Genomic DNA, 12,808 nt, shown 5'->3' with positions numbered 1-12,808 from the left:
AAAAGCACAGGCAACAAAAGTAAAAACAGACAAGTAGGATTACATCAAACTAAAAGCTTCAGCACAGTTAACAACTAAGTGAAAAGGCAACCTACAGAATATGAGAAAATACTTGCAAACCATACATCTGATAAGAGGTTAATATTCAAGGAACTCCTACAATTTAATAGCAAAAAAACAAATCTGGTTAAAAAATGGGCAAAGGGACTGAACAGACATTTTCTCCAAAGAAGATATAAAAATGGCCCACAGGTATATGAAAAGGTGCTCAACATCACTAATCATCAGGGAAATGTAAGTAAAAACCACAATGAGATATTACCTCATTCCTGTCAGAATGGCTATTAACAAAAAGATAAGTGATATCAAGTGTTGACGATGATGTGGAGAAAAGGGAACCCTTCTGCACTGTTGGCGGGACTCTCAATTGGTGCAGCCACTATAAAAAACTATGGAGGTTCCTCAAGAAATTAAAAATAGAAATACTATATGATCCAGCAATCCCAGTTCTGTGTATATATCCAAAGGAACTGAAATCAGGATCTTAAAGAGACATGTGCATTCCCAGATTCCTTGCAGCATTACTCACAATAGCCAAGAGGCAAAAGCAACTTAAATATTCAACGATGAATGGATAAACGAGATGTGATAATATACATACAAATGGAATTCTATTCTGCCTTAAAAAAGAAAGAAATCCCACCACTTGCAACAATGTGAATGAACCTGGAGGACACTACCCTAAGTGAAATATGCCAAACACAGAAGGACAAATACTGCATGGTATCACTTACACGTGGAATCTAAAATAGTTAGACTCTTAGAAGCAGAATAGAATGGTGGGTGCCAGGGGCTGATCTAAGGAGGAAATGAGGAGGCATTAGTCAAAGGATACAAAGTTTCAGTTATACAAGATGAGTAAGTCCTAGAGAACTACTGTACAGCATAGTTCCTGTAGTTAATGATACTGTACTGTACACTTAAAAATTTGCTAAGGGGCTTCCCTGGTGGCGCAGTGGTTCAGAATCTGCCTGCCAATGCAGGGGACACGTGTTCGAGCCCTGGTCTGGGAAGATCCCACATGCCACGGAGCAACTGGGCCTGTGAGCCACAATTACTGAGCCTGCGCGTCTGAAGCCTGTGCTCTGCAACAGAGGCCGCGATATCGAGAGGCCTGCGCACCGCGATGAAGAGTGGCCCCCGCTTGCTACAACTAGAGAAAGCCCATGCACAGAAACGAAGACCCAACACAGCCATAAATAAATAAATACATTCAAAAACAAAAACAAAAAAAAAAAAAAAATCTGCTAAAAGGGGAGATCTTAACGTAAGTGTTCTTACCACAAAAAAATTAATTATTAAAAATAAATTAAGAGGGCGGGACACCTTTGGAGGTAATGAATATGTTTAGGATATAGACTGTGGTGATAGTTTCATCAGTGTATACTTATCTCCAAACTCATCCAGTTGTACACAATAAATATGTACAGCTTTCTGTATGTCAATCATACCTCAAAAGTGGTTTAAAAATAATTTCTCTATTCATATAAAAAAAGAGGTACAGATTTGGTAACTAAAACAACCCCTCTTTTCCTTTAATTTGGCTACCTATGCACCTGTTTTCAGCTACACATGCAATTTCTGATATTTAAAAGATTTGTATTAACAATGTTTATATTTCAGAATCACACACTTTTAAAATATTCTACCCTTGATATGTCCTCACAATCTTGTTTCTGCCTTCATTACTTCCCACTCATTCTTTAATTTACCATAATCGGGTTTTGTCCTCCAGTGATTATCCTGAAAGTACGTTTCTGAATGTTACCAATGGCATCCCATAAAATCCAGCAGCTTTATCTCAGTCTTATTTTCCTCACTGCAGTGTTTAAACACCCAGGAGTCAATATTAAAATTCTCTCTGCCTTGGCTTTTGTAGCACTGTTCCACTGTGGTCTCCCTAACTCACTGACTACTTGGTCTTTTTCACTAACCATTTGTTCTCGTTCCACTGTCAAATGTGTGTTTCACCAAATTTCTCTCAGTGGCCTCCCCCAACCTCTTCTACAAGGTTTTTCCTTTGGTAATTTCATCCACTACTTTAATAGCTTCAACCATCACCTTTATATAAGAGGCAACCAAATCTCTAACTTCAACCCCATTTTCTCTCTAAATTTCTGGTACCAAATTTCCAAATGCTTATTGGATATATCTACCTCAATTTCTGTCAACATCCCCAATTAAATTTGGAATTTAAAAATTATCTCCCTGACCCCTCCTTATTAATACAAATTTTTAAAAAATTGATCTTAGAGAAAAACATAGGTATAAATCTTCATGACCTTGGATCGATCAGGCAATGGTTTCTAAGATATGACACTAAAAGCACAAGTAACAAAAGAATAGATAAATTAGACTTGGCCAAAATTAAAATATTTGTCCTTCAAAAGAGGCCATGAAGAAAGTGAAGAAACAACTCTAGAATGAGAGAAAATATTTGTAGTTTATATATTTGATAAGGGACTTATATCTAGAATATATAAAGAAGTTTTACAACCCAATAATAAAAAAGACAAATAACCCAATTAAAAATTGGCAAAGGATATGAATAGACATTTCTCCAAGTAAGATATACAAATGGTCACAGGCACATGAAAATATGTTCAACATCGTCATTATGGACATGCAGCTGTAAACCACAATGACATCCCACTTCATACCCTCTAGGATGGCTACCATCAAAAAGGCAGACAATAACAAGCGCTGGTGAGAATGAAAATAAATCGGAATCCTCAAATACTGCTGATGTGAATGTAAAAAGGTACAGTCATATTGGAAAACAGTTTGGCAGTTCCTCAAATGGTTCAACATAGAGTTATGATGCAGCAATTCCACTCCTAGGTATATATACCCAAGAGAAATAAAAACACATGTCCACACAAAAACCTATACACAGATGTCCAAGACAACATTACTCACAGCAGCCAAAAAGTGGAAACAACCCAAATGTCCATCTGATGAATGATTAAATAAAATGTGGTACAGTCTCAGAATGAAATATTTTTCAGCCAAAAAAGGAAGAAAGTACTAATACATGCTACAATATGGATGGATGTTGAAAACATCATATATGCTAAATGAAAGAATGCAAACACAAAAGGCTATATATTTTAAGACTCCATTTATATGAAATGTCCAGAATAGGCAAACCCATAGAGATAGATTAAGTGAAAGACAGAAAGGTTGCCTAGGGCTGGTGGGGTGGAAGTGTTTGGGAAATATGAGAAATGTCTGCTAATGGACGGGGTAAGAGTTGGGGAGCAAATGAGTTACTGCTTACGGGTTCAGGGTTACTTTTGGGGGTGACACAAATGTTCTAAAATTGATTGCGGAGATGACAGCACAATTCTAAATATTCTAAAAAATACTGAATTGTACACTTTGAATGGGTGGACTGTGTGGTGTGTGAATTGAATCAATGCTATTATTAAAAACAAGAAAAAAATGGAAAAGGTACCTCCTCGTCTGTTGCCTCCTCCTGTTAACAATACTATCTGCTTACTCAGTCACATTTAACAGCTTCCTTTCTTTCTAAATCCAGTTACCAATTCATATTAATTTTATCTCCAAAACATTTTCTGCATTTATCCCATCTTTTAAAAAAATTTTTTTTAATTGAAGTATAGTTGATTTACAATGTTGTGTTACTTTCTGATGTACAGCAAACTGATTCAGTTATACATATATATATATATATATATATATATATATATATATATATATATTCTTTTTCAGATTCTTTTCCATTAGAGTTTACTATAAGATACTGAATATAGTTCCCTGTGCTATACAGTAGGACCTTATTGTTTATTTTATGTAGAGTGTCCCATATTTTAAAGTCCCAACCTCTTACTTCTTTACTGGATTACTGCAAATTTTAATACATCTCTTTTCAGGCTCCAACTCACTAAGATTCAGAATCTGACCAATCTGTGTTACACTTCTAATATGTATCTTATGTTTCTAAATAAAATTTCCTAATGCATAGGAGTGGCCTAATCACTCAATTCACTCACACATGCACACACACACACTTCTGCTTTGTACTAAGCAGAGGGAATTAAAAAAAATAGACCTGGTAAGTAGTCTCTTAGAGCTCCATCTGCATGTGAAAACACAGAAATAAATGACTTCAATACAATTTAATAATCAATATAATAAAGATAAATATGAGGCATACAGAGAGTCTAAAGGAGTCTAAGTCCTTGGGCCATGAAGAGAAGAAAGAGAATGGGAAATCATGAAATAGGACATAAAATAGGAAGTAGTGACCTTGTGGTGACCTATGAACAGAAACAAAGCACGAGGAGGAATTCTTACTTAAAAGTGGACAAGGCAGGAGAAGGCAATCCAAACAGAAAGCATGAGCACATGAAAAGATCACAGATAACATGTTAGAACTGCAAGCAAAAATGGGGTAGGAGTGTAGGACGCACAGGGAGGAAGAGCAGGACAAGGCTGAAGGGACAGGCAAAGGTCAAATCCAGACCGTCACTAAAAAACTGGGACTCTATTCTAGACCCAAAGAAACCATTCAAGAATTAAGCCAAAGTGAGATAAAATCAAACTTGAATTTTAAAGTCACAGGATGGATGACTGTAGAGCATGTAGGGAAGCAAGAAAACCACCTGAGAAGTTGAATCAACAGAGAGTTAAAAATCTGAGCAACATTTTTTTTTTTTTTTTGCGGTACGCAGGCCTCTCACTGTTGTGGCCTCTCCCGTTGTGGAGCACAGGCTCCGGACGCGCAGGCCCAGCGGCCATGGCTCACGGGCCTAGCCGCTCCGCGGCATGTGGGATCTTCCCGGAACGGGGCACGAACCCGCGTCCCCTGCATCGGCAGGCGGACTCTCAACCACTGCGCCACCAGGGAAGCCCTGATTTATTTTTTTAAAAGAAATCAGAAATCCGAATTTTTGTGTGAATTCAACCAGAAATCCATATGTTTCTGTGAAGTCTCCTGATTTTAAAATAGTAATGTAAATTCTCTGTTATCCAAGCAAAACAGGCCACAGGCTGAATTCAGTCCACGGATCACATGTTTCTGGGAGAGTGGCTTTCAGTAATAAAATTATTAGATCAGGCTTGTTAATTGTATGTCAAATTTGGAAATTTTAAAATATAGCTGGACCGCACAGAAAGATCATCCAAGACACAAAAGCAAAACACCTAAAAGATGGATAATTCTGCCTACATCAAAATTAACAATGTCTGTTCAATTACCAAATAAATTTGTTAAATGGAAGAAAATGTTTGCAATCTGTATAACTGATAAATGATCAGTGCCCAGAAATATAATTACTACAAATCAATAAGAATAAAAAAATAGCCAATAGAAAAACAGGCAAGCCTACCTCAAGAAACAAGAAAAATCTCAAATAAACAATCTAACCTTACACCTAAAGGAACTAAAGAAAGGAGAACAAACAAAACCCAAAGTTAGCAGAAGGAAAGAAATCATAAAGATCAGAGCAGAAATAAATGAAATTAAAAAAAACAATAGCAAAGATCAATAAAACTAAAAGCTGGTATTTCAGAAGATAAACAAAATTGATAAACCTTTAGCCAGACTCATCAAGAAAGAGAGGGAGAGGACTCAAATCAATAATATTAGAAATGAAAAAGGAGAAGTTACAACAGACACCAAAGAAATACAAAGCGTCCTAAGAGACTACTACAAGCAACTTTATGCCAATAAAATGGACAACCTTGAAGAAATGGACAAATTCTTAGAAAGGTATAACCTTCCAAGACTGAACCAGGAAGAAACAGAAAATATGAACAGACCTATCACAAGTAATGAAATTGAAACTGTGATTAAAAATCTTCCAACAGGGCTTCCCTGGTGGCACAGAGGTTGACAGTCCGCCTGCCGATGCAGGGGACACAGGTTCGTGCCCCGGTCCGGGAAGATTCCACATGCCGCAGAGCGGCTGGGCCCGTGAGCCATGGCCGCTGAGCCCGCGCGTCTGGAGCCTGTGCTCCGCAACGGGAGAGCCCACAGCAGTGAGAGGCCCGCGTACCGAAAAAAAAACTTCCAACAAACAAAACTCCAGGACCAGATGACTTCACAAGTGAATTCTATCAAACATTTAGAGAAGAGCTAAAACCCATCCTTCTCAAACTCTTCCAAAAAATTGCAGATGAAGGAACACTCCCAAACTCATTCTATGAGGCCACCATCACCCTGATACCAAAACCAGACAAAGATACTACAAAAAAAAGAAAATTACAGGCCAATATCACTGATGAATATAGATGTCAAAATCCTCAACAAAATACTAGCAAACAGAATCCAACAACACATTAAAAGGATCATACACCATGATCAAGTGAGATTTATCCCAGGGATGCAAGGATTCTTCAATATACACAAATCAATCAATGTGATACACCATATTAGCAAACTGAACAATAAAAACCATATGATCATCTCAATAGATGCAGAAAAAGCTTCTACAAAATTCAACACCCACTTATGATAAAAACTCTCCAGAAAGTGGGCATAGAGGGAACCTACCTCAACATAATAAAGGCCATATACGACAAAGCCACAGCAAACATCATTCTCAATGGTGAAAAACTGAAAGCATTTCCTCTAAGATCAGGAACGAGACAAGGATGTCCACTCTCACCACTATTATTCAACATAGTTTTGGAAGTCCTAGCCATTGCAATCCGAGAAGAAAAAGAAATAAAAGGAATACAAATTGGAAAAGAAGTAAAAGTGTCACTGTTTGCAGATATGATACTATACATAGAGAATCCTAAAACTGCCACCAGAAAACTACTAGAGCTAATCAATGAATTTGGTAACATTGCAGGATACAAAATTAATGCACAGAAATCTCTTGCATTCCTATACACTAATGATGAAAAATCTGAAAGAGTAATTATGGAAAAACTCCCATTTACCATTACAACAAACTGAATAAAATACCTAGGGAGACAAAAGACCTGTATGCAGAAAACTATAAGACACTGATGAAAGAAATTAAAGATGATACCAAGAGCTGGAGAGATATACCACGTTCTTGGATTGGAAGAATCAATATTGTGAAAATGACTATACTACCGAAAGCAATCTACAGATTCAATGCAATCCCTATCAAATAACCAATGGCATATTTTACAGAACTAGAACAAAAAATCTTAAAATTTGTATGGAGACACGAAAAACCCCGAATAGCCAAAGCGGTCTTGAGGGGAAGAAAGAAGCTGGAGGAATCAGACTCTCTGACTTCAGACTATACTACACAGCTACAGTAATCAAGACAATATGGTACTGGCACAAAAACAGAAACATAGATCAATGGAACAAGATAGAAAGCCCAGAGATAAACCCACGCACCTATGGTCAACTAATCTATGACAAAGGAGGCAAGGATATACAGTGGAGAAAAGACAGTCTCTTCAATAAGTGGTGCTGGGAAAACTGTACAGCTACATGTAAAAGAATGAAATTAGAACACTCCCTAACACCATACACAAAAATAAACTCAAAATGGATTCGAGACCTAAATGTAAGACCGGACACTATAAAACTCTTAGATGAAAACATAGGAAAAACACTCTTTGATATAAATCACAGCAAGATCTTTTTTGATCCACCTCCTGGAGTCATGGAAATAAAAACAAAAATAAACAAATGGGATCTAATGAAACTTCAAAGCTTTTGCACAGCAAAGGAAACCATAAAACAGACAAAAAGACAACCCTCAGAATGGGAGAAAATATTTGCAAACGAATCCACAAAGGATTAATCTCCAAAATATATAAACAGCTCATGCAGCTCAATATTAAAGAAACAAACAACCCAATCCAAAAATGGGCAGAAGACCTAAATAGACATTTCTCCAAAGAAGACATACAGATGGCCAAGAAGCACATGAAAAGCTGCTCAACATCACTAATTATTAGAGAAATGCAAATCAAACTACAATGAGGTATCACCTCACACCAGTTAGAATGGGCACCATCAGAAAATCTACAAACAACAAATGCTGGAGAGGGTGTGGACCAAAGGGAACCCTCTTGCACTGTTGGTGGGAATGTAAATTGATATAGCCACTATGGAGAACAGTATGGAGGTTCCTTAAAAAGCTAAAAATACAATTACCATATGATCCAGCAATCCCACTACTGGGCATATACCCAGAGAAAACCATAATTCAAAAAGACACATGTACCCCAATGCAGCACTATTTACAATAGCCAGGTCATGGAAGCAACCTAAATGCCCATCTACAGATGAATGGAAAAAGAAGTTGTGGTTCATCTATACAATGGAATATTACTCAGCCATAAAAAGGAACAAAATTGAGTCATTTGTTGAGATGTGGATGGATCTAGAGACTGTCATAGAGAGTAAAGTAAATCAGAAAGGGAAAAACAAATATCGTATATTAACACATGTATGTGGAACCTAGAAAAATGGTACAGATGAACCGGTTTGCAGGGCAGAAGTTGAGACACAGATGTAGAGAACAAACGTATGGACACCAAGGGGGGGAAACCGCGGTGGGGTGGGGATGGTGGTGGTGGTGTGATGAATTGGGCAATTGGGATTGACATTTGTATACACTGATGTGTATAAAACTGATGGCTAATAAGAACCTGCAGTATAAACAGACAAACAAACAAAAGAACTAATGCTAAACTTTCTTTGGGTTATTTGTATGGAAATATGTTAATATAAATGTTTCAGACATTACATGAAATTTCTAAAAATCTTATATGTTCTGGTATAATATTTAAGGCATAATTCTAGTTATTACTTGAAAATATATATCTCAGAAATAACTAAATTTCCTTGTCAACTGCATTATTATGAACTTTCATCAAATCTTTAACTGTGGTCATTTTTAAGTCTTTTGTCATTTACAGACAGTTCTGGGTGTACTCTGATGCTTTCGCAAAAATGTTCCTATAAAAGGGTTTCATCTTCAAGGAATTCATGGAAAAGACTGACAAGTACAGGTTTCTGGTTACTGACTACACTGCTGAACTGAATCAATAGGCATTTTCAGAACTCTAATGGAAAACTGATTAATTATAAAAGTGCTAACAAAAGATCAAGACAAAAAAAATAATTACATGGGACTGAGTGAACTGATGACGATGATTATAATTTTTGTGACTTTCTGTTTGAATTAAAAAAAAATTCCACAAGGACTCAGAGGCAAAAAATATACAAATCAATTTTCACTGCAAAGTAAAGGAGCTGTTACAGTGGAGGATTACTGGACTGAATGTCAATATTATGATGTAGTATGAGTGTGTTTCGTGTTTGGTAATTGCAATCATTGTTGCTTTTGTTGTCGTCATCCATTTACAATGCTGGATGTCAGTTTATTTATCTCTTGTAAAAATAAAATACAGTGTGTGAGTGTGTGTGTGTGTGTGTGTGCGTGTGTGAAAAAAATGAGGTTTCGTAAATTCTCTCTTAAATTTTCTTTTACTAACTGCTAGTATATACAAATATTAATTTTTATATGAAGACGTCATACCCAGCTTGCTAAAGTCACTTATTAATTCTAATTCTATAGATCATTTTAGATTCTTTAATTATCTGGAAATAAAGTGTTATTTCTTTTTTTCTGTATTTAAAAAAAAAAAAGAAAAATAGGCAAGGGACTTCCCTGGTGGCACACTGGCTAAGAATCTACCTGCCAATGCAGGAGACACAGATTCAATCCCTGGTCCAGGAAGATCCCACATGCCATGGAGCAAATAAGCCCATGCGCCACAACTACTGAGCTTGCGAGCCACAACAACTGAGCCCACATGCCACAACTACTGAGACCACACACCACAACTACTGAAGCCTGAACGCCTAGAGCCTATGCTCTGCAACAAGAGAAGCTACCACAATGAGAAGCCCATGCACCACAATGAAGAGGAGCCCCCGCTCGCTGCAACTAGAGAAAGCCTGCATGCAGCAACGAAGACCCAATGCAGCCAAAAATTAAATAATTAATTTTAAACAGTACACAAAAAGTACAATCCGTATGGTAAAAGGTTGATAAATTAGACTACATTCAAATGTAGAGCTTCTGCTGATCAAAAAGATACTTTGAAACCCATGAAAAGCTCATATCCAGAATGTATAAGGAACTCCTACAACACGCCTAGTGTTGAACACACGAGTTCAAGCGCTTATTAGCACAACTACTTTGGAAAGCTGGCACAACCACTGAGGCTGAACATACACATACACTATGACTCCCCAAGTCCTCTCCTGAGTGTAATCAGACAGAAGTGTATGCATGTATACATCAAAGCCTTGTATAGGAATTTTCACAGCAGCATTTTTTGTACTAATAAAAACTGCAAGCAAGCTAAGTGATTATCCTTGAGAAGGAACAAAAGCCCAGTAACTGGGAAGTGGTATAAGGGGGATTTCTGGATTAATGGAAACGTTCTGTATCTTGACCTGCGTGGTGGCTGCATGAGTAATTAGCTATGTACTTCTGTATGTGCTTGTGTACATGTCTGTAATACTCAATAAAAATAATTTAACATATATATACCTTCATATAATTCAACATTTAGAAGACAATCTAGAAAATTTGAACAACTGATTGTACTGATATATTAACATGCTAATGAATCCTTGATTAACTTTTTAGAATAAGCAAGTCATTAGGTGTGATAATGGTAATGCATATTTATGTTTTTAAGACTTCTTATATCTTAGAGAGTCATACTATTTATAGTGAAAGGATATTATGTCTGAGATTTTCTTTAACATAATCCATGGGGGAGTGACGGGAGGGGCACAGCAGGTATAGTTGAAATGAGGCTATGAATTTATAATTGTTGAAGTTAGGAGTTAATAACTGTTGAAGCTGGGTGTGAGTACATGGAGGAGCTTCATTATATAATTCCTGCTACCTCTGGAAATTTTCCATAATACTAACTTTAAAAATATAAACACATGCAGCACTATTTACAATAGCCAGGTCATGGAAGCAACCTAAATGTCCATCAGCAGATGAATGGATAAAGAAGATGTGGTACAAATATACAATGGACTATTACTCAGCCATAAAAAGGAACAAAAACGGGTCATTTGTAGAGACGTGGGTGGACCTAGAAAGTGTCATAAAGAGTGAAGTAAGTCAGAAAGAGAAAAACAAATATCGTATATTAACGCATATATGTGGAATCTAGAAAAATGGTACAGATGAACCGGTTTGCAGGGCAGAAATAGAGACACAGATGTAGACAACAAATGTATAGACACCAAGGGGAGAAGGGGAGGATGGGATGAATTGGGAGACTGGAATTGACATATATACATATATACACTAATATGTATAAAATAGGTAACTAATGAGAACCTGCTGTATAGCACAGGGAACTTCACTTTGCTGTACAGTAGAAACTAACACAACATTGTAAAACAACTATACCCAGGACCTCCCTGGTGGTGCAGTGGTTAAGAATCTGCCTACCAATGCAGCGGACACAGGTTCGAGCCCTGGTCCGGGAAGTCCCAGATGCCATGGAGCAACTAAGCCCGTGCGCCACGACTACTGAGCCTGCACTCTAGAGCCCGGGAGCCACAACTACCGAGCCCACGCGCCACAACTACTGAAGCCCACACGCCTCGAGCCTGTGCTCCGCAACAAGAGAAGCCACCGCAATGAAAAGCCCGCGCACCACAACAAGAGTAGCCCCCGCTCGCCACAATTAGAGAAAAGCCCACTCGCAGCAATGAAGACCCAATGCAGACAAAAATAAATAAATTTATTAAAGAAAAAACAAAAAACATACAAAATAATACTCTCTGTATACACTATTATATGTACATACTATTTGTATATATGTAATATATACTACATATAAAAATACATGTATGTTCTTTTTTAAAAATCTGTATGTGCATACAAATTCACTGCAACAGATCTGGAAGGGTAGAATATACCAAGCTAGCAACAGTGATTAATTTGGGGACAGGGAATGGGATGAGTAATATTTGTAATGTTTACCTTTTCTCCAAGGAGAATATATTTATATACATCCAGGAAATTTAAAGTTAATTTAAATTAAAAATAAAATAAAAATAGATTTTTTAAAATTAGCATATATACAATTCTTATTTCTCACCTTACCGTCACCTTTTAAAAAGGTAATTTTGAACATCTATTTTTTAACCTAAGCAAAATCTTAAGACCTAATGAGACTCAAGAAAGTAGTTTGAGGGACTTCCCTGGTGGTCCAGTGGTAAAGAATCCGCCTTCCAATGCAGGGGAGGCAGATTCGATGCCTGGGCGGAACTAAGATCCCCCATGCCGCGGGGCAACTACTGAGCCCGCGCGCTACAACTAGAGAGCCCACATGCCACAAACTACAGAGCCCACATGCTCTGGAGCCCAGGCGCCACAACTAGAGAGAGAAAACCCACACACCACAACTAGAGAGAAGCCCAGGCGCCACAACTAGAGAGAAGCCCCTATGCCACAACTAGAGAGAAGCTCATGCACCGCAACGAAGATCCCACGTGCCGCAACTAAGACCAGACACAGCCAAAAATTAAAAATAAATAAATAAATAAAATTAAAAAAGAATGTAGTCTGAGGGATGAGGGACTGCCCTGGTGGTCCAGTGGTTGAGAATCCTTCTTCCAACGCAGAGGACGCGGATTCGATCCCTGGTCCAAGAACTAAGATCCCACATGCCACGGGGCAACTAAGCCTGCGCACCACAACTACTGAGCCCACGTACTCTGGAGCCCACGTGC

At 37.6% G+C, this 12,808-nt stretch overlaps 1 protein-coding gene across 11 annotated transcripts in view; it reads right to left on the bottom strand.

Annotated features, from left to right (window-relative positions):
* The window catches only part of CROT (carnitine O-octanoyltransferase), a 93,574-nt gene that overhangs the window by 65,901 nt on the left and 14,865 nt on the right, over window positions 1-12,808 (bottom strand). The gene's annotated exons all lie outside the window — the stretch shown is intronic.

The sequence above is a fragment of the Tursiops truncatus genome, chromosome 9, assembly GCF_011762595.2.
Source record: "Tursiops truncatus isolate mTurTru1 chromosome 9, mTurTru1.mat.Y, whole genome shotgun sequence".
Lineage (NCBI taxonomy): Eukaryota > Metazoa > Chordata > Mammalia > Artiodactyla > Delphinidae > Tursiops > Tursiops truncatus.
Note: the sequence above shows the minus strand (reverse complement) of the source record. Positions and strands in the feature narration are given on the sequence as shown.